At 36.3% G+C, this 22,147-nt stretch overlaps 1 pseudogene; it reads left to right on the forward strand.

Annotated features, from left to right (window-relative positions):
• Positions 1-21,452: 21,452 nt before the first annotated feature.
• Positions 21,453-21,924, forward strand: LOC112626633 (annotated as a pseudogene).
• Positions 21,925-22,147: the final 223 nt, after the last annotated feature.

Raw genomic sequence — 22,147 nt, forward strand, 5'->3', positions numbered from 1 at the left:
TAAGTCATACAATGTTTTCTTTTTTAAAAAATCTGTAAATTCAGAAAAATATAAAGCACTTCAGAGCTATAATTAATGTAATCAAGGTTTATTTTAAATCACGTTGCCTAACCTAGTTCTTACTAACAACAATTTTAGTCTCTATTATAAAAATATAACAAATTAAATTTTAATTTGATCATTATATTGCTTGTATTTTAAAACCAATTTTTAAAAAAAATTACACTATTTCCCCCAAACACTTGATTAATAAATATATCTATCAAATATCCCTTATGTATTAGATATTCAGCCAGATAATTTAAGAGAAAAATAAGTAGGACGCGTTCTGGTTTGGCTTTATTTCTATTTTTATTTTTATTTTGAGACAGAGTCTGGCTCTGTCGCCCAGGCTGGAGTGCAGTGGCCCAATCTCAGCTCACTGCAAGCTCTGCCTCCTGGGTTCACGCCATTCTCCTGCCTCAGTCTCCCGAGTAGCTGGGACTAAAGGGATCCACCACCTTGCCTGGCTAATTTTTTGCACTTTTGGTAGAGACGGGGTTTCACCATGTTAGGCAGGATGGTCTCGATCTCCTGATCTCGTGATCCACCCTCCTCGGCCTCCCAAAGTGCTGGGATTACAGGCGCCAGCCACCGCACGCGGCGGTTTGACTTTATTTAAGACAAATTCTGAACGAGGCAAAAATAGCTAAAGAAAAATATAATAAATGCTATAATAGATGAGTATGTATGTTACTTCAGTAAGGCGGAGGAAGATGACACACTTCATCTTCCGGCGAGTTGGTTGACAGAAGACCTTTCCCAGAAAACGTTGCTTTTAAGCAGAATCCTACAGTGTTTGAAACAGTTTGCCAGGTACACCAGGTAGGAGAGAGGATATTATGGGAAGAAGGATGAGGCACAAAGACAGAGATCTGAAAGGGGTGGATTATTCAGGCAAAGTGAGAAAAGTATTATTATAGGAGGAAAAAAAGGTGAAAGGTATGGGGCAGGTAGGCTAGCTGGAGAACATTTTTAGATGTTACATTTGAAAGTGCAGCATTGAAGTACGGATGAAGTGTGCCTCTCTACTGAGAGAGGCAGAAATTGGTTTGAATCCTGCTTCTACTCTAGTAATGGTTTGACCTTGCTCAAATTATTTGACAGCTATAAGACTTTGGTTTTCATATGTTAAATATTGAGCTAAATATGCACAGTATATCTTGTATGAGGTTTATAGGTTTAAATAAAACAACAAAATTTATATGATAAAAAGACTCTCTCAATCTACCCAAATTTTAGCAATGACTTCTGAAATTATTATTGATATTATCGTTTTTGGGGCTTTAACCCATAGGAAGGTCATTCTAGCAGCTGTATGGAGAACAAATTGGAGGGGGGGAAGCACTGTAATCCAGAGACATTTTCAATAAGATGTTGCAACCATCTAGTCCAAAGAACAAAGGTAGCAGAGTGATACTTTAATAATAAAACACAAAATATTATCTCAACTTATTTAGTGCCTTGTATCGTAAGAGCTTTGCATGAATTGTTTTGATGTAATACCAAAAATAACCCCATAAGTTAAATTTGTGTATAGGTTCTCAAGAGAAACAGAATCATGTTCTATTTATTATACATATTCTATTTCTCTCTATATAATTTTATGTTAAGTATATAATATACATATTATTTTATATATGAAAAAAGATATTTCTTTCTCTCTCTCTCTCTACCTCTATCTCTCTTTTTCTTTCTAATACACAGTTGACTTTTTTTTTTTAACTTTAAGTTCTGGGATACATATGTAGAACGTGCACATTTGTTACATAGATATACAAGCGCCATGGTGGTTTGCTGCATCTATCAACTCGTCATCTAGGTTTTAAACCACGCATGCATTAGGTATTTCTCCTAATACTCTCCCTCCCCTTGCCCGCTACCCCCAACAGGCCCCAGTGTATGATGTTCCCCTCCCTGTGTCCATGTGTTCTCATTTTTCAACTCCCACTTATGACGGAGAATATGCGGTGTTTGGTTTTCTGTTCCTGTGTTAGTTTGCTGTGGACTCTTGAACAATACAAAAGTTAGGGGCACTGTCACCCTGCACAATAAAAATCTGCATATAACTCTGGACACCCCAAAAATGTAACTAATAAATAAATGCCTACTGTTGACTGAGAGGCTTACCAATAAGATAAATGGTCAATTAACACATTTTGTAGGTTATATGCATTATATACTGTATTCTTACAAATAAAGTAAGCTTGAGGAAATAAAGTGTTATTAAGAAAATAATCAGAGGCTCACACCTGTAATCCCAGCACTTTGGGAGGCTGAGGTGGGCGGATTAAGAGGTCAAGAGATCGAGACCATCTTATCAACATCGTGAAACCCCATCTCTGCTAAAAACACAAAAATTAGCTGGGCGTGGTGGTGCGCGCCTGTAGCCCCAGCTACTTGGGAGGCTGAGGCAGGAGAATCGCTTGAACCCAGGAGGTGGAGGTTTCAGTGAGCTAGGATGGTGCCACTGCACTCCAGCCTGGTGACAGAGTGAGACTCTATCCAAAAAAAAAAGAAAGAAAAGAAAAGAAAAGAAATGAAAAGAAAAGAAAGAAAGAAAATCAGAAAGCAGAAATACATCTACTATTCATTAAGTATAAGTGGATCATCATAAAGGTCTTCATCCTCTTCATCTTTACATTGAGTATTGAGATTGAGGAGAAAGAGGAAAAGGGGTGGTTGGTTTTGCTGTCTCAGGGATTGCAAAGGCAGAAGAAAATAAAGCCTATAATATTGGAGGGTCAGCTGCACGTGTGTGTGTGTGTGTGTGTGTGTGTCTTGTGTGTGTGTGTGTGTAGCGAGAGAGAGAAATTATTTTAAGGAATTGTTTGGTTCACATGATTATGGTGGCTGGAAGGTCAGAAATCTCCAAGGCGGGCAGCAGTTTGGAAACTCAGGCAGGATTTCTTTGTTACTATCCTGATGCAGAATTATTTCTCTAAGAAGCTTCAGTTTTTCTCCTAAGGCTTTTCTCCTAAGGCTTTCAACTTATTGGGGTTCTCCTTATGGAGGATAATCTGCTTTACTCGAACTCTACTGATTTATAATTGTTAATCACATGAGGGAAACAAAAAAAAAACTCCTTCATGGCAACATCTGGTGTTTGACCAAAAAACTGGGCGCCATACCCTCGCCAAGTAGACAAATAAAATTAACCATTGCAATAGGACCTGAAAAATATGATTTGGTATGATTAATTGAAAATATGTCAAATGTGCAAGAGGCAGTGAAAGGTAGAGCTGGCATCCAAGTACCTGGATACGTGACTTCATACACAGAATATGTCACCCCTGGGCAGTGCTGCCTCCTATTAGAAGCAGATATAGAGAAGAGAGAACCCAGGTGAAAGCTTTGTCTACACATAGAAAATGAGAAAGAAGAAAGAAGGAAGTTGTTTGTTGTGGTTTAATTTAAATGACTAAGTGGCTGGTAGAAAGATTCTGAAAAGGAGTGGTGGTAGAGGATGAATAAATTGTGCTGTTTTTGAATCAGTTTCCTTTTCTGCCCTAGAGGACACTAAGGGCTAAATAACATAATAAATAAACATGTTACTTTCCTAGATGAAAATCTTTGATGAAAAAAGAAATCCTCACTGTTCCTTCCTTCCTTTTAAAGTATCACCCCTGCAGCCTGAACTATCTTTCCACATTTATCCACTTCTAACACCCAACTCACCCTTCAAAGTTTTAGATAGTCCAGCTTCTTCTTTGTGAAGCCATCAGTGAGTTTCCAACATCACTTACGCATTGTCCCCTGTGATTCTGTAGGACACAACTTTACTAATGCTGGAACACTCCTCAGCAAACTCCTTGAGATGGGGAACCATCTCATCCAGCTTTATGCACGCTGCAGCTAGCAAAGCGCCTGGTTTCCAGCACCAAGCAACAAGTTGGTGCTATAAATAAAGAATAGTCTCTTAATTTGAATAATATGAATATGCATGTGTTTGGACAAGAGTATAAAATAACTTGTTAATCCTTTTAAATGTCTAGATTAAGGATCAAATAATGAGGTGACTTTTTTTTTCAAGTACTATCCAGTAAAGTACAGTGGACTTTGGAAAATGTTGCTGTGCCTGGCCTCATTCATATCTTTTTCTCTTTGGTTGGTCTCTATTTTCAGTCAAAACTACATATCATTCTTTAGCTTATACACTTATGTGATTAGAGGTGCTAGGAAAAAATACCATCAATACAGATTTATGCTGATTCTGCAGTAACTTGAACGAAGTTTAAAAATAAACAGCAAAAGGGGAAGACAAAGAATCAGTATTGATTATATTGCTAAGTTCATCTTCTAAACAAAGTTTCATTTTCCTTCTTATGTTAAAATAGCCAAACAAATTAGACTTTTTACATTTTCCTTTCCTTGGCATCTAAACTCTGTGCTTCTTCTCTCTTTTTTTTTTCTTTAATATAGGAAAACCAGGCGATTCCTTAATATCATTTTGAAATTGTCATATAACATTGGGCTAACATTTAAAATTACATAACCCAAAACTTGATACGAATTCTAATGATTGAATTTTAGTAAATGACAGCTTTAAAAGGGCATGCATCCTCTGTTCAAACTGATTTACATGAATGTTGGTATTATTTTCAAGGGAGATCAATTCCATATGAAAGCTGATTTATATGTTTTATTTTAAGCCTCTGAAATTCCATCTGCCTTTATGGCACTGGGCCACATCACAACTAGGTCAGATTCTTTCAGGAGAACACAGGTGTCCAGTAAAATTGTGCTTGTGCTTGGCAGCTTACGCAGTGGCACCACACCAATGGCTGAACACAAGCTCTCTCCTCTAGGCGAGAGCCACCTTCTTACATATTTGTGCCTGTACCTGGTCTCAGGCCAAAAATGAATGGATAGACAGTGAGTCTGAGTAATGAAGACACATTGAGTATACACATCGGCTTATCTTTTATAAAGGACTTTAATTTGAATAATGTTGGCATGTAAAATTCAAGAAGGAGAAATGGAGTACTCACTACCTTTCATTAAAAATGCCACTGTAAATACTAAAAATGCATAAACGTGTCAAGTTATATCCATCACTTTTAAAGAAGCATGGGAAATATTTTTTAAAAACACAAAGAGTGTTTTCTATTTCAAATAGTATGCAGCATATTCTAAGTTAAAGCCTTTCATGATCTAGTTACATCTGACCTAGTATGTTCTAAGTGAAATGTTTATTTCTTTATTCAGCTATTATTTTTACTGATTCCTTTTATAATGTGAGTATTCTTATTTTCAGCCTCTAAATAAGCAAAGAATTGCTAACTCAATTACTGTCCATAAAATACAAAATGCATTCTAGTCAGACTAAAACTTCACAATGTATCTTTTATATTGTCATTAACTTATATGGGTATGGTACAAATTATAATTATCTACCAATGTAATCCTAACTATATTTTTATTAAATTTTCCTATTCTTAAAATGTATGTGCATATTTTGATCACTGTGTATTATTCTGAATCTCCTCTTAGTTTGAAAAATTCAAAAGACTCCTCCTCTTATAGAATGCCTCAGGAAGCTTCTAAGATGCCATCCCCTGCTTCCTATCTGAGCTATAATTTTGGGTATTTTTAGTTGTGTTACACTCTCAGCTGCCATTGCCCTCCTTTCCTTCTCTTGTCCTTTCACAACATAATTTAACAAGCATTTAGTGAGTGCCCACTAGATGTCAGACAATCTCCTAATAATTTCAAAGGAACAATCTTTCAGAAATCACATATGTGAAAGAAACTGGACAAGGACGAGCAAGATGTAAGAAAGACTTTTTTTTTTTTTTTTTTTTGAGTCAGAGTGTTGCTCTGTCTCCCAGGCTGGAGTGCAGTGGCGCAATTTCGGCTCACTGCAACCTCTGCCTCCAGGGTTCACATGATTCTCCTGTGTGAGCCGCCTGAGCATCTGGGGCTATAAGCACGTGCCACCATGCCCAGCTAATTTTTGTATTTTTAGTAGAGATGGGGTTTCATCGTGTTGGTCAGCTGTTCTCAAACTCCTCCCCTTAGGTGATCTGCCTGCCTTGGCCTCCCAAAGTGCTGGGATTACAGGCGTGAGCCACCACACCAGGCTGACAGAGGCCACTTTTGTCTATATTTTTTTTAAATGTTGAAGTAGCCTACTTCCTACATACTTTCCAGTTGGAGCTAACTTTACAGCTGGTTTATAACACTGTTTATTTAAAAAATTGTTTCAAGTCACAAAGTAACACAGTAAGATAATTACTCTTTTAAAGACTCATTTGTAGAAGATGTTGAATTGTTGACGAAAAAGAAAATATTTTAAGCAAGTTTGTAAATAATCATTTTTTCATTCATTCATAAGACATTGTCTGAATGTCTATTGTTTGGTAGGTCCCATGCACAATTTCTGTGAACAAAACACAAATGAAAAAATGATGCCTAACCTCAAAGAACTCACGCACAGGAAAAGGGAAATTAATACCATAATCATATTCAGAAATGCAAGTTAAAATGTGAACTCTGTATACTCAAGTAGCCAAGAAGGAGTTTAGATGCCATTATAAAACTTAATATTCCTTTCTTATACCTCTGGGTAATTTTCACATAAAAAATCAATTGCACGAATTACAAGGTTTTGCTTGTTTTAACTAAGCACATATAGTCTTAAAGCAAAAGCTCAAAGTCAAGAAAATTGTGAATATCTTGATATTGTATTGCAGAGAAGGTCTGTTTCTTTCTCTTATACAATCAGCATTATTTTGAAAATATTTAGGCATGCTCTTCTTGAAAAGAAAAGTCACCCTGAAGAAGCTATGAGGCAAAAACAACTACTTTATTTGTAAGTTTTCTCCATTAAAAGAAGACCTTGTTTTAAAATTACACAATATGCTTTATCCAACAAAAATCTACATTATTTTGAAGATAAAAATTCAATCTCCTAGTTCATTTGTCAATTCTTTTTACAGATGAAATATTCAAAGTCAACTCTTTGAAGCTTTTTATTATATTCATTCTAAGGTCTTCTATTTATTATCTACATTCTGTTTAATTATATTAAATTTGTTGCCTTGGTCTCATTATGAAATTTTTCTGTAACGTTTGGTGATTCTCATTTTATTTATGATGATTATGATTTGCAAATCCCATTCCAGTTTTGTTACGTCTTGTCTTGATATGCTCCCAGATGTTGTATAAAATGAACAGAATGTATTGAGGGCAGGTATGTACCAGGGCCATATCTTCTGGGTAAGAGATGTTCCGATGTTCCCCCCCTCCCGGGAATAATTAGCTCTCAAGAACATTTCTTTATGTCTTTACTCCAAGGGGTGGCCCTCACTGCTCCAGTCCCAGATCAAGTTCCACTACCCACGGTTCCGAGCAGGAATGTGAGGAACTCAAACAGTGTAGCTCTTCCAAATCCATTTCCCCCATTACCTGACAACAAATGTTTCCAAGTTCATTGCTGCATCTATTTTATTTCAAATACTACTGTGTTCCGTCCGTGGGGTGTATGTATTACTCACTGTATCATTTTATTCCACTGCTTTAAAAATCCCTGCCTTTCCGGGTGGATCACGAGGTCAGGAGATCGAGACCATCCTGGCTAACATGGTGAAACCCTGTCTCTACTAAAAAAATACAAAAAAAACTAGCCAGGCGTGGTGGCGGGCGCTTGTAGTCCCAGCTACTAGGAGGCTGAGGCAGGAGAATGGCATGAACCCAGGAGGCGGAGCTTGCAGTGAGCCGAGATCGCGCCACTGCACTCCAGCCTGGGCGACACAGCGAGACTCCGTCTCAAAAAACAAACAAACAAACAAAACAAAACAAAACAAAACAAAATCCCTGCCTTTCTATTGTCCATGGTGTAAACTCACATTAACCATCAAATACCCTGCACTTTGCATTCATATTTTGCATGGTTTGTTGATTTAATAAATAAAATAATTTTAATTTGAAAATGTGCTTCTTTTTTGAATCTTTGTTTCTTTTGCTCAAGGAGTGGCAACAATATTTCTCCAATATCCCCATGAAGAACTTCATAGTCTTCTTTGTGTCTTCTTTCTCCCCCATTCGCTACATTTAAACTATCCACTGAGGTTTGTTTAATCTGCGTGTTTTTTTTTTTAAACCGGTTGTTTTTTTTCAAATACTTTTGTTATGAGAAAAACCAAGATTTGTATAGAAAAAAAAATTCCCACAACCTGGGACGGAGCCAAGAGACCAAAGAATGACTTGGACAAGTCAAGCTTGATGATGAGACGTGTTTATTAGGACTTACATACAGGATACTCCTGGACAGCAGCAGGACAACTTTGGGGATTTGTGTCACTGCCTCCGCCCCCCTCCCCATCAAAAAAAAAATGCTTTTAAGCTAATTTGCTAGCTCTGTTTCTGCTATGCTGGAGCAATGAGACTGTTTTCCTTGGGAGGTTCTCAGGTGCTCTCCAGAATGTTTGGGTTCTCAGAGACACCTGCTCTTTGGTTTGGGCACCATAGCTTTGGTGTGCAACCTAGCCTTAGGGGTCAGGCAGTGGACACACACATACAATAGCCAAAGGAAACCTTAGTGAGAGACCCATCATACTACGAATTTATACTAAAAATTCTCAAATTTCCTGCAGTTATTGATTTCTATTACTACCGTTTGGCTCAATATCCATCATTTCTTGGCTGGCTTATTGAATTTGTCTCAATTGTCACTGCTTTCTTTTATATGCACACCTAATAAGTTTATTACACCACAGACAAAATTACTTCTAAAGTGTAAAACAGATCTCACTTAGGAATCTCTCATGCCTCTAGAGAATGGCCTGTCTTCCTAGATGATGCTCAAGATCCTCCATGATTTCCAGCTCATACCTGTCTGATTCTTGGAATTCATAAAATTTAGAGTTCTTTTTTCTCTCTGGTTTCCCAAGCTCTTTTTAGTATTCCTGATTGTGCATAGTTCTCAGTTGCGACATCTAGTCATCCCAGTGTGTAAGTGAATGCCTCTTCAGTAAAATATTCTGTAAATACTTCTTGAATATGTAATTATAACAGAAAACATATGCTAAGAAGGTGGACTCCTGGTACCATTGTCCAATCTGTTCCCCTTTCTTTTGTGTCACAAGCATTTATCCACTGGGCCTAGTTAGTCTTCCATACTCTTCTCAATAAACAAACTGCCCACAGGACTCACCCTTCTTTAAATCATTTTATTGACCACCAACCAAGAAAAACTGCACTGGCATCTCAGCCTTCTATAGAAACCATGGATCAGCATTCATTTTTCAATATTAGCTTAAGACATACAAAGTTAACAGTATTCTTTTGGCTTAAAAAGTTGGATTTTGGCAATTTTATGAATTTTATCCTAATATGCAGAGTATTAAATTCTACAAAATACCTGACAAAAATAATTTTGTCTACCTTGTTACATTTCCAGTGATTATATGTATTTCTCACAGTTTGATATGTCGGAAACCTCACAGACTTGTCCACCCATCAGTGGGTATTTGATTCGGATACAATATTTTCTCTGGCCAAAATAATTTTATCATTTTTTAAAAATTTAATTTCTTTTTTGGAGCTGTTTTAAGTTCACAGTGAAATTGAGCAGAAAGTGTAGAGAATTTTCACATATCTCTTGGCCCACACATAATAGCCTCCCCCTCTACCAACATCCCACACCAAAGTGGTACATTTGTTACAATTGATGAACCTATATTGACACATTATTATCACCCAGAGTCTATAATTTACATTAGGTCTTACTCTTGATATATATGCAATATATACATACATATCTATATAAAAATAAATAAATTATATACATATATAAATGTATACACACACACACACTTAAGACAAAGTCTCGCACTATCGCCCAGGCTGGAGTGCAATGGTGCGATTTCAGCTCATTGCAACCTCTGCCTCCCGGGTTCATGCCATTCTCCTGTCTCAGCCTCCTGAGTAGCTAGGATTACAAGTTTCGCTCTTGTCACCCAGGCTGGAGTGCAATGGCATGATCTTGGCTCACTACAACCTCCTCCTCCCAGGTTCAAGCAATTCTCCTGCCTCAGCCTCCCGAGTAGCTGAGATTACAAGTATGCACCACCACGCCCAGCTAATTTTGTATTTTTAGTAAAGACGGGGTTTCTCCATGTTTGTCAGGCTGGTCTCGAACTCTCAACCTCAGGTGATCCACCCACCTCAGCCTCCCAAAGTGCTGGGATTACAGGCATGAGTCACCTAGCCTGGCCAGTATGTGTATACAGGCTCATGCCTGTAATCCCAGCACTTTGGGAGGCTGCATATATATACATATATATATATAGAGAGAGAGAGAGAGAATATATAGTATATACACACACACATAGAATATATATAGAGTGTATATATAGAGTATATATATATTTGAGAGAGAGAGAGAGAGAGTTCGACAAATGTATTAATGACATGTATTCACCACTATAGTATTACACAGAATAGTTTCGCTGGCCTAAAAATCTTCCGCATCCTACCTATTCGTCTCTCCCTTTCTCCAACACTTGGAAACTATGATATTTTCACTGTCTATACTCTTGTCTTTTCTGGAATGCCATATAGTGAGAATCATATAGTAGATAGCCTTTTCAGGTTGCTTTCTTTCACTTAGTAATATATAGGCAAGATTCCTCTGTGACTTTACATAGCTTGATAGCTTATTTCTTCTTTGCACTGCAAAATATTCTATAGTTTGTTTTTTTAAATCTATTTACCTACTGAAGGTCAGCTTAGTTGCTTCCAAGTTTAGGCAGTTATAAATAGAACTGTTATAAATATTTGTATGCAGGCTTTTGTATGGATATAACTATCCAACTCATTTGGATGAATACCACGGGGCACTCTTGTTAGATCATATAATAAAAGTAGGTTTTAGTTTTGTAAGAAACTGCCAGTCTTCTATAGCTGTACTATTTTGCATTCCTGCCAGGATTCACCATTTTTTATTGCTGTGAGATTCTGGTACACTAATCAGATGGAGTTATTTCTCATTTTCTCTATGAAACCCTCACCAATATCTCCAAGTAAAAGTAAGCATTTTTTCCTTCATGCAACCAAAAGTTTTAGAAACATTTTAAGCATATGTGAAGTAGACCCATATGAGGTCATTCTAGGAAAGAAGGACAAGTGTCACGCCAGAGGTAAACTCATCTTAGAAAATGTCATGATATGAGATGGTGACTAAAGGCAAACACCAGAGCTGAGTTAATGAAAAAAAATGTTTCAGTGCAGAGAAATGTGGATACTGATGGTTTCCTTCTGTGTTCAACCACATTCATATATGGCTACATACCAATCAATCAAAATTACAGGCATGTAATTTTGTCGAAATTACAGGCATGTAATTTTGAGCTTTTTTTGTGAAAGCCCTTATGGAGCTTGAGATGAAGCTCCACACGGGGGAGAGAAATGTCCTACCCACAAGGCTGTTACCCAGTGGGTCTTTGCTGTTGCAGCTCCCAAGATGGTGGCAGACACCAAGATGGCGGCAAGCCTTTTATTCTCTGACCTGAGGTTCTTGGCCTCCGGGAATCCAAGGAATGGAACCTTAGGCCATGGGGTGAGTGATATAGCTCTATTTGAAGCTGTGGGTCATGGAAGAGAACCGTGGAACCCAGCAACTAGTGGTCAGCTCTATTAGGATGAACCGGAGGACTTAGCCACGCAGGAACAATGGTAAGCCTCTAGCCCAACTGGGAGTGGCCATGGGTGCCTCACTGGATCAGAAGCGCTGTGGACACCCTGCCTGATCCCGAGGGGTGGAAGTCAGTGGCGGGTCTGCCACAGTGGTGCTCAGCAGCACTGGATGGCGAGTGAAAACTCAGCTCCAGCTGGAGCAAACAGGGACCAGAAGAGAGTGCAGTTGCAAGATTTAATAGAGTGAAAACAGAGCTCCCATACAACGGGAGGGGACCCAAAGGGTTGCGGCTCCCTGCTTGAATGCCTGGATTTATATCCCGATCATTGTCCCTCCCGCTGAGCTCTCAGGCGATATATGATTTGCCTATTTCTTTACCTCCTGCTTTTAGCCTAATTTGTATTTTAGCTAACCCTCTTTGCTACCTGATAGGTTGGGTGTGAGACGAGCCCCGTGTTTAAAGGTGGGTGCGATCACCTTCACCAGCTAGGCTTAGGAATTCTTAATCAGCCTAGGAAATCTAGCTAGTCCTGTCTCTCAACACTGAAGTGTTATATCACAGATTGAGACCGGTAAAGTGCCTCAGCATAAGGGGCTTCCTGTGGTGTTCGGCACCGAAGCTATAGCAGAAATCAGCAGGGGATCAAAGCTTTCACCACAGGGAGGGCATACCTAGTTTCAGCTTTGTGTCACCTTTTAAACGATGACCTCTGAAAGAAAAAATTCTTAAGGAAATTGAAACCGGCACATAGTGATATACAGATAGCAGCTGATTTGTATTTCACCCTTAGGGGTTAGGGGTTGACAAAAATTACTCAAGAAGGGAAGCCAGTAGTGTAATAAATGTCTCAACATCAGCAGAAGCCAGATGCTATTGAAATGTAACTAATGAAAGAAGCATGAAGCTTATTATAGGGATAATTTCCCTATTTAATATGTCAATATTTTTTAAATTTGGAGATCAAGTAAAATAATGCATATTATTATATTTTGAACTAACAAAATTCTATACAAGGGAAAGTATTATTTATCATAGAAATCAGTATCTTCTATTGTCCTAGGGAAAAAAAAATTAAATAACTGCATCCTAATTCCATTAGGATTCCATATAAGGTGATAATGATGTAGGAAAAAAACTTCAATAATGATTTTATTTAGTATGAAAATTCAAATGTAGTTATTCACTTCAATTTTAAATTTTCTGTAATATAATATTCTGGTATTTTTGATACTATTACTATCAAAGAAAAAAAGTATGTTCATATACTATAGTAGATAACTGGCTTGAGGAACTAGAGAATTCAATGAAAGTCCTCGAAAGGGTTGACCTGTTAAAATCTCTTAAGTTTCCATGTTGGAAAAAAAAAATCATCATTAGTTTTAAAAATGTGCTCGCATGTTTAAGGGCTTGGAAAGTCAACAATGAGTCTTTAAATATTTTTGTGTTTTTCTCATCATTAAACCGAATGAAATTGACAGGAAGGAGGACCTCTGCCAAGAAGGGACACTTGTTATTTTCTGCTTAAGAAAACAATAGAACTTAGACATCTTAGTGTCTAAGACAAACAAATACTCAAACTTAGAAAAAAGTTTAGAAAGTGTATGCGGTTGTATAATTTTTAGATTTCTGAAATCCTTGTATAAGTTTATTTGTAATGTAGATTTTATTACATTTATTTTCTATTGTATAAATAATTGCATACATGTAACAGATTCTAAAAGATTATTGTTAAATATAGTAGTTAAGAGCATAAAGTCAGGTGTTGACCTTCCACTGTTAAATCTTATTTTGATAAATTATTATCTCCATGACCTTGAGTAAATTAATAGTACCTTTCTCGCTGATATGTTATGGGAATTGCATGAGTTGACATGTGTAAATGACTTATAATGGTCTGTACAACATTCAGAAATAATCAGTAAAATTTACTATATCAACGAAATATAGAATAAAGTCTATATGGTAGTCTTCATGGATGTACAAAAAGCATTTGGCAAAATTTAAAACCCAGTCAAGACCTAGGTATAGAAAAGAGTATCATCGATATGATAAAAGACATCCATGAAAAACTTATAGCTAAAATTATATTTGATGGACTACAAATTCCCAAATATGGAAATAAGAGTATCTCCTCCTGCTACTTTTGTTTGACAGTGTGCTAGAATTAATAGATAATGCAAGAGGGAAAGAAAACTATTAATTCAGATCAAAATGGAAGAAGAAATTTTTTTAAAAAAAAAAGAATGACTGTTTTATATAAAATACTAGTTCATCAGAAAACAACCAAAAAATACGAGTAAAGGAATTTAGCAAGGTTATAGACTCAAATATAAAACTATATTATAGGCTGGGCATGGTGGCTCACACTTGTAACATCTGTACTTTGGGAGGCTGAGGCAGGCAGTTCACTTGAGCCCAGGAGTTTGAGACCAGCCTGGACAACATGCAAAACCTCATCTCTATAAAAAATACAAAAATTAGCCAGGTGACATGGTGTGCTTCTGTGGTCCCAGCTACTCTGGAGGCTGAAGTGAAGAATCACCTGAGTCTGGGGAGGTCAAGGCTATAGTAAGCTGAGTTCATGCCACTGCACTCCACCCTGAGTGATAGAGTGAGACCATCTCAAAACCACAATAACTCTCTCTCTCTGTGTATATATATTAGTGTGTATATATAAGCGCATATATATAAATGTATATATACATATTAGTGTATGTATATTGTCATAAGTATACTAGAAATGTTTACTGAAAATAGCCATTTTTTAAATACCATTCACAGTAACTTCAAATTTGAAATATATTTGCAACAAATATGGTATCCCCACTACAATAAAAATTATAAAGCAGAGAGAAATCAAAGATCTGAATAAATGTAGTGATAGATCAAATCATTAAAGATTAAATATCATTAATATATAAATTCTTCCAAAAATAATATGCAAATTCAATAATTACTATAAATAATCCATCACACTTTTATTGTATAAATTGACAAGTTCATTCTAATATACATGTGAAAAATACAAAGAACCAATACAGCAGATTTATACTACTTAAATTTAACACTTTCATTACTATAAATATACAGTAATTTTGAGAGTATATGGGAAGACAAATCAATAAATGGGACAGAAAAAAAGGTCCAGAAACAGACACAAACCTATATAAGCAATTAATTTTGATAAAAAATTAATTGGGAAAAGGCTTATCTTTCCAATAAATGCTACTGAAACAACTGGATATTTCTGAGGGAAAATGACTCTATAATCCTACCTCAAATGATACACAAAAATTAAACAGAAATGAATAATTAGAGTAAACATAAAGATTCAATCTACAAAGTTTTAGAAAACTAAGATTACTTTGTGACCCCAAGTAGGTAAACACTTCTTAGATAAGACCCTGAGTGATAGAGTGAGACCATCTCAAAACCACAATAACTCTCTCTCTGTGTATATATATTAGTGTGTATATATAAGCGCATATATATAAATGTATATATACATATTAGTGTATGTATATAGTCATTATATACATACACTAATCATTAAATCATTAATCACCAAAATCATTAAATATGAAAGAAAAATTGATTACATAATTTATAAAATGTATATGACTTTTGAATCTCATGAAAGAATTCCAAAAATCATTAGTCATCAAAGAAATGAACATAACTACCAAGCAAAATTACTTTATACTCCCTTTAATGACCAAAACTAAAGACTGACAGAATCAAATGTTAGCAAGTATGTGAAGCAGTTGGATCTCACATTCCTGCTGTGAGTATAAAATGTTACAGTCACTTAGGAACACAGCTTGGGAGTTTCTTATAAAGTTAAGCAAGATCTATGATATGACCCATTAATTCCAAACCACAGAACACATGACCCAGGAATACTCCCAAAAGAATATTCACGGAAGCTCCGTTTATAGTAATTAAAAATGAAAAGCAACACTAATGTTCATTTACAGGTAATGGGTAAAGAAACTTTGGTATTTACATAATTCCTATTCAGCAATAAAAGAGACAAACATTGACACTTGCAATAATACAAATGAATTTCAAAAACTTTGTGTTAAGTGAAAGACTTACAAAATCGTGTATATTTCAAGGTTTCATTTATATTAAGCTCTAGACAGGGAGAAATAACTGATAGTGGCAAAATAGTGTTTTATACTGGGAAGCTGAGGAATGTGAACTTATGGAACCAGGACCTGAGGAGCATACTTCAGTGATGAAAATGTTCTACAGGCATACTTGGAGATATTGCAGGTTTGGTTCCAGAGCACTACAATAAAGGGAAGGTCACAATAAACCAAGTCACAAGAATATTTTGGTTTCCCAGTGGATGTAAAAGTTATATTTACACTATACTTTAGTCTATTAAGTGTGAACTAGAATTGTCTAAAAACAATGTACATAACAATTAAAAATACTTTATTGCTAAATAATGCTAACAATCTTCTGAGCCTTCAAGCCTCATAATCTTTTTACTGGTGGAATGTGCTGTCTAGATGTTGGTGGCTGCTGACTTACCAGAGGGGTGATTGCTAATAGCTGGGGTGGTGTGGCAATTCTTTTTATTTTAGAGATGGAATTTCACTCTTGTCACCCAGGCTGGAGTGCAATGGCGAGATCTCAGCTCACTGCAACCTCCCGGTTTCAAGCAATTCTTCCTCAGCCTCTTGAGTGGCTGAGATTCCATGCTTGCCAATACATGTGGCCAATTTTGTCTTTTTCTTTTCTTTTTTTAGTAAAGACGAGTTTTCACCAAGTTGGCCAGGCTAGTCTGGAGCTCCAGACAACAGGTGATCCACTCATTTTGGCCTCCCAAATTGCTGGAATTACAGGTGTGAGTGCATCCACCCACAATTTTTAAAAATTAAAAAATAAATAAATAAATAAAGTTTGCCTCACCGATTAACTCTTCCTTTTTTAAAGATTTCTCTGTAGCATGGGAGGCTATTTGAAAGCATTTTACTCACAGTTGAAATTTGAATTGATCCTCTCAAATTCTACTTTATCAACTGAGTTATGTAATACTGTAAATCCTTTGTTGTCATTTTAATAGTGTTCACAGCATCTTCATCAGGAGTAGATTCTATCTCTAGGAACCATTTTCTTTGGCCACCCATAAGAATCAACTCTTCATCTGTCAAAGTTTGATCATAAGATTGCAGGAATTTAGTCAAGTCTTCAGGCTTCATTTATAATTCTACTTCTCTTGCTATTTCCACTAGATCTGCAATTACTTCCTCCACTGAAGTCTTGAACTCCTCAAAGTTATCAATGAGGGTTGGAATTAAATTGTCCCAAACTCATGTTAACATATATATATATATATATATATATTTTTTTTTTCAGATGGAATTTCACTCTTGTCACCCAGGCTGGAGTGTACTGGCATGATCTCGACTCACTACAACCTCTGCCTCCTGGGTTCAAGAGATTCTTCTGCCTAAGCCTCCCAAGTAGCTGGGATTACAGGTCCAGCTAATTTTTGTATTTTTAGTAGAGATGGGGTTTCACCATGTTGGTCAAGATGGTGTCGATCTCTTGACTTGGTGATCTCTTGACTTGGTGATCTCTTGATCTCTTGACTTCAGCTTCCCAAAGTGCTGGGATTACAGGTGTGAGCCACTGAACCTACCCTAATATTAATATTTTGACCTTTTCTCATGAATCACAAATGTTCTTAATGTCATCCAGAATAATGAATCCAATTCCAGAAGATTTTCAAATTATGCAGCCCAGATCCGTCAGAAAAAAATCACTTTCTGCGGTAGCTGTGGTATCATAAAATATGTATTTTCAAAACAATAAGATTCAAAAGTCAAAAATTACTTCTTGAACCATGGAGAAATTAAAAAATAAGACTGGTGACTTTAAGTTGAAGCCAATGCTTATTTACTATTTGAAAATCCTAGGGCACATAATAATTATGCTTAGAGCTGGGCCTAATGGTTCACGTCAGTAATCCCAGCCACTTAGGGGGCTGTGTAGCTGGGATTAAAAATAATAAGACTCAAAAGTCAATAATTACTCCTTGATCCATGGACTGCAAAATGGATGTTGTGTTAGCAGGCATGAAAACAAAATTAATATCCGGGCACATCTCCAACAGAACTCTTGGGTGGCTAGGTGCAGTGTTAATGAGCAGTAATATTTTGAAAAAAAAATTTTTTTGAGCAATAGATCTCTAAAGTGGGCTTAACACATTGAGTAAGTAAACCATGCTGTAAACAAATGTGCTGTCATCCAGGCTTTGTTATTCCATTTATAGAGCACAGGTAGAGTAGATTAAGCATAACGTTTTTGTTGCTGTTGTTGTTTTGTTTTGTTTTTAATAATTAGAATCTTTCTCAGTTCACCCAGGAGGAAGTACAGTGGCATGATCATGACTCATTGTTGCCTGAAACTCCTGTGCACAAACAATCTTCCTTCCTCAGCCTCCTGAGTGGCTGCGGCTGCTGGTGCATGCTACCACACGTGGCAAAGTTTTTCATTTATTTGTGTATCTGTTTTTAGAGAGGAGGTCTCACTATATTGCCCAGGTTGCTCTCAAATATCTGGCCTCAAGCAATCTTCCAGCCACAGCCTCCTGAGTGATTGGGATTACTGATGTGAGCCCTTATGCCCAGCTCTAAGTATAATTATTAAGGGCTCTAGGATTTTCAAATAGTAAATAAGCATTGGTTTCAACTTAAAGTCACCACATATACACTACCTTCTGACAAGAGAGTCAGACAATCCTTTGAAGCTTTGAAGCCAGGCATTTATTTCTTGTCTCTAGTTATATAAGTCCTTAGAGGACATCTTCTAAGATACGGCTGTTTCATACATTGAAAATCTGGTTTTTAGTGTAGCCACATTCAACAATTATTTTAGCTGTCTCTTCTGATAACTTCCGACAGCTTCTATATCAGCATTTGTTGCTTTGCGTTGCATTTTTTATGTTATGGAAATGACTTCTTTTCTCAATCTTCGCAAACCGACCTCTGTTAACTTCTGACTTTTCTCCTGAAGACTCCTCACCTCTCTTAGCTTTTAAAAAATTGAAGAGAGTTAAGGCCTCTGCATTAGGTCTTGGCTTAAGAGAATTTTGTGGCTGGTTTCATCTTTTATTCAGACCACTAAAATTTTCTTCATATCAGGAATAAGGGGTGCTTCACTTTCACGTTTGTGTGTTCACTAGAGTACCACTTTTTTTTCTTTTTTTTAAAAAAATTATACTTTAAGTTCTAGGGTACCTGTGCACAACATGCAGGTTTGTTACTTATGTATACATGTGCCATATTGGTGTGCTGCACCTGTTAATTCGTCATTTACATTAGGTATTTCTCCTAATGCTATGCCTCCCCCTCCCCCCAACCCCACAACAGGCCCTGGTGTGTGATGTTCCCCACCCTATGTCCAAGTGTTCTCATTATTCAATTCCCACCTATGAGTGAAAACATGCAGTGTTTGGTTTTCTCTCCTTGTGATAGTTCAAAAATGTTTTGTTTTGTTTTGTTTTTCAGTCACAACTTGGCTAATTGTGTAGCCTAAGTGTCCTACTTTTCAGCTGATCTTGGTTTTGACACATCTTTCTCTTTAAGCCTAATTATTTTGACACACCTTTCTCCTTAAGCTTTATTATTTCCTGCTTTTAATTTAAAGTGAAAGACACGCAACTCTTTGTTTCTCTTAGAGACCAATGTGGGGCTGTTAATTGACCTGATTTTAATATCATGTCTCAGAGAATAGGAAGGCCTGAAAAGAGGGAGAGAGATGGGGAACAGCCAATTGGTGGAGCAGGAAAAATAAACACACATTTAAGGATTAAGTTTACCGCCTTACATAAGTGCAGTTTGTGGTTCCCCAAAAACTATTCTAGTAACGTCAAATATCTCTGATCACAGATCACTGTAACAGACTCAAAAGTCTGAAATGTGGAAATTACCAGATGTGACACAGAGACATAGAGCAAGCATGTGCTGTTGGAAAAATGATATAGATAGGCTTGCTTGACGCAGGGTTGCCACAACTTTCAGTTTGTAAAAAGCACAATATCTGCAAAGCATAATAAAGCTAGATATGCCTGTATAGGTTAATTGGTGTGGGTATTAAACATTACTTATATTTGTCAAAACCCAACAAATTATATTTATTTATACTTTATTGAAAACATAGTCTACCACTAAGTAAAATAGCAATTTAATCTATAACTGCTAATCTATAACAAAAACTGCCATAAAGAAATATTTTGTATTAATATCTATAATTACATAAGTATGTAATTATATATATACAAATAACAGTTTTATATGAATGTATGAAAGCATTATAAGTTTGTATTTGTGTATATGCACATATATATGAATTTGTATGTGTGTGTGTGTATATATATGTTTTTGTGAGACTTCATAATCTCAGGATACATCAATACATTTTAGAATAACTTAAAAATTTGAAAAAAACACAACATATATTTAAATACATTCTAAACCCTAAATGTTCTTCTAACTTTATGTTGAAAATTTATTTGAATATTGATATGTTAAACTGCATCACGAAAAGTTTATTTACATATTTAAATATTATAGCCATCATTTCTACATACCTATGTCAGCCTTGTTTAATCACATAATTTAAAGCATATTTTAATATATAATTAATTTTGTTTCTACAGATTATTTTAATGGCATAAATTTCATATATTAGTTGACATTTTTAAAGTAGTTTACAAAAATTTAAAAAAATGATCATTATCATAATGACAGGATTATGCAGGTTTTTTCCTGCTTCCTTATATGACAGTTTGAAAATATTCTTATAGTCTTAATTACAAATATATGTAAAATTTTGATAGGTAGATATAAATCTTTGCTTCTTGTTTCTCTTCTTTGGTCAAACAAGTATTAACTAATTTTTCCTTTAATCATATTATTTTTCTATAATTAAAGTCCACTTTTCTCAAATATTTGAGAGCGTGTGTGAGATATAAAATGAGAACACTTTAAAGTCTTGAACCAGCATCCAAGCTTTTAGCAAAATGAGGAACATACATTTGTTCTCAGTTTCTACTCTGAACCCACAAAAGAAGGTGTATTAATTGAAGGACCTGGGTTTGGCAACTACTACTGAATTCTAAAAAGTACATACAAATATACGGGGAGCCCATGTCAGAGGAATAGAAGGAATGGGATTCAACATTGGAGAGTCATTGCCTTGGAGTGAGAGAAGACAAGAGACCATATGTAAATCATAGATGATAGTCGGGGAAAATTACATTATTTGTGTTTTTGTTCCTTTGCAAATTGACCAAGAGGGATCTTTGCCTTCTCATCAGCTTACTGAGGACAAGAAAGCAAAACCGATGTCTTGTAACAGGGCAAAAATGGGAGGGCTCTGGTGCTCCTATGGGTAAACAAGGACCAGTAATGTATAAAGTAAGGTGCTTCACTACATTCTCTCTCATTACTCTCAATCTACCTCCCAGCACCATATATGGGATACTTGTCAATCACAATGGCTAACTGCAGGCTCAAGATGTTGTAGTGCCTTAAGCAGAGACCATGAGGAATTATTTTGAGTTGTAGGAAAACATGTGTAAGGAAAATGAGAGAGGTCAAACCCTTCCTCTATCACCAAAAAGAGGTATTTGTCAGACTGTTAAACAAAACTCATTTGTAACAAAAAATATTTTAATGGGCCACAATAAGCGTATTTAAATAAGATGAGAATGAATTGAAAACATCAAGGTGGGGCTTTCCTTCTCCCACAATACCTCGCGCTCTTCCTTTCCAACTTGGACCCGGCAGAATGGCTCCCACAAAGAAGGGTGGCCAGAAGAAAAAGGGCCGTTCTGCCATCAACGAGGTGGTGACCCGAGAATACACCATCAGCATTCACAAGCGCATCCATGGAGTGGGCTTCAAGAAGCGTGCCCCTCGGGCACTCAAAGCGATTCGGAAATTTGCCATGAAGGAGATGGGAACTCCAGATGTGCACATTCATACTAAGCTCAACAAAGCTGTCTGGGCCAAAGGAGTAAGGAATGTCCCATACCGAATCCGTGTGCGGCTGTCCAGAAAACGTAATGAGGATGAAGATTCTCCAAATAAGCTCTATACTTTGGTTACCTATGTACCTGTTACCGCTTTCAAAAATCTACAGACAGTCAGTGTGGATGAGAACTAATCGTTGATCGTCAAATACATCAAATAAAGTTAAAAAATTGAAAAAAAAAAAAAAAGAAAACATCAAGGTGTATCAAATGAATGACGGTAAGTATTTTTTAATAAGTTCTTTGTAAGTTAAGCTTTTCAAATACACACACATGCATTTGTTATAAAATGTTAAATGCATGAGGATTGAAATATTTGTGGCTTTTGTTCAATCCTGATACTGAGTGAGTCAGATTGCATCTGGTATTTTATAGGCATTCAATAAGCATTTTAAATATTAATGTAGTTATA

Source organism: Theropithecus gelada, chromosome 6 (genome assembly GCF_003255815.1).
Source record: "Theropithecus gelada isolate Dixy chromosome 6, Tgel_1.0, whole genome shotgun sequence".
In the NCBI taxonomy this organism is placed as follows: domain Eukaryota; kingdom Metazoa; phylum Chordata; class Mammalia; order Primates; family Cercopithecidae; genus Theropithecus; species Theropithecus gelada.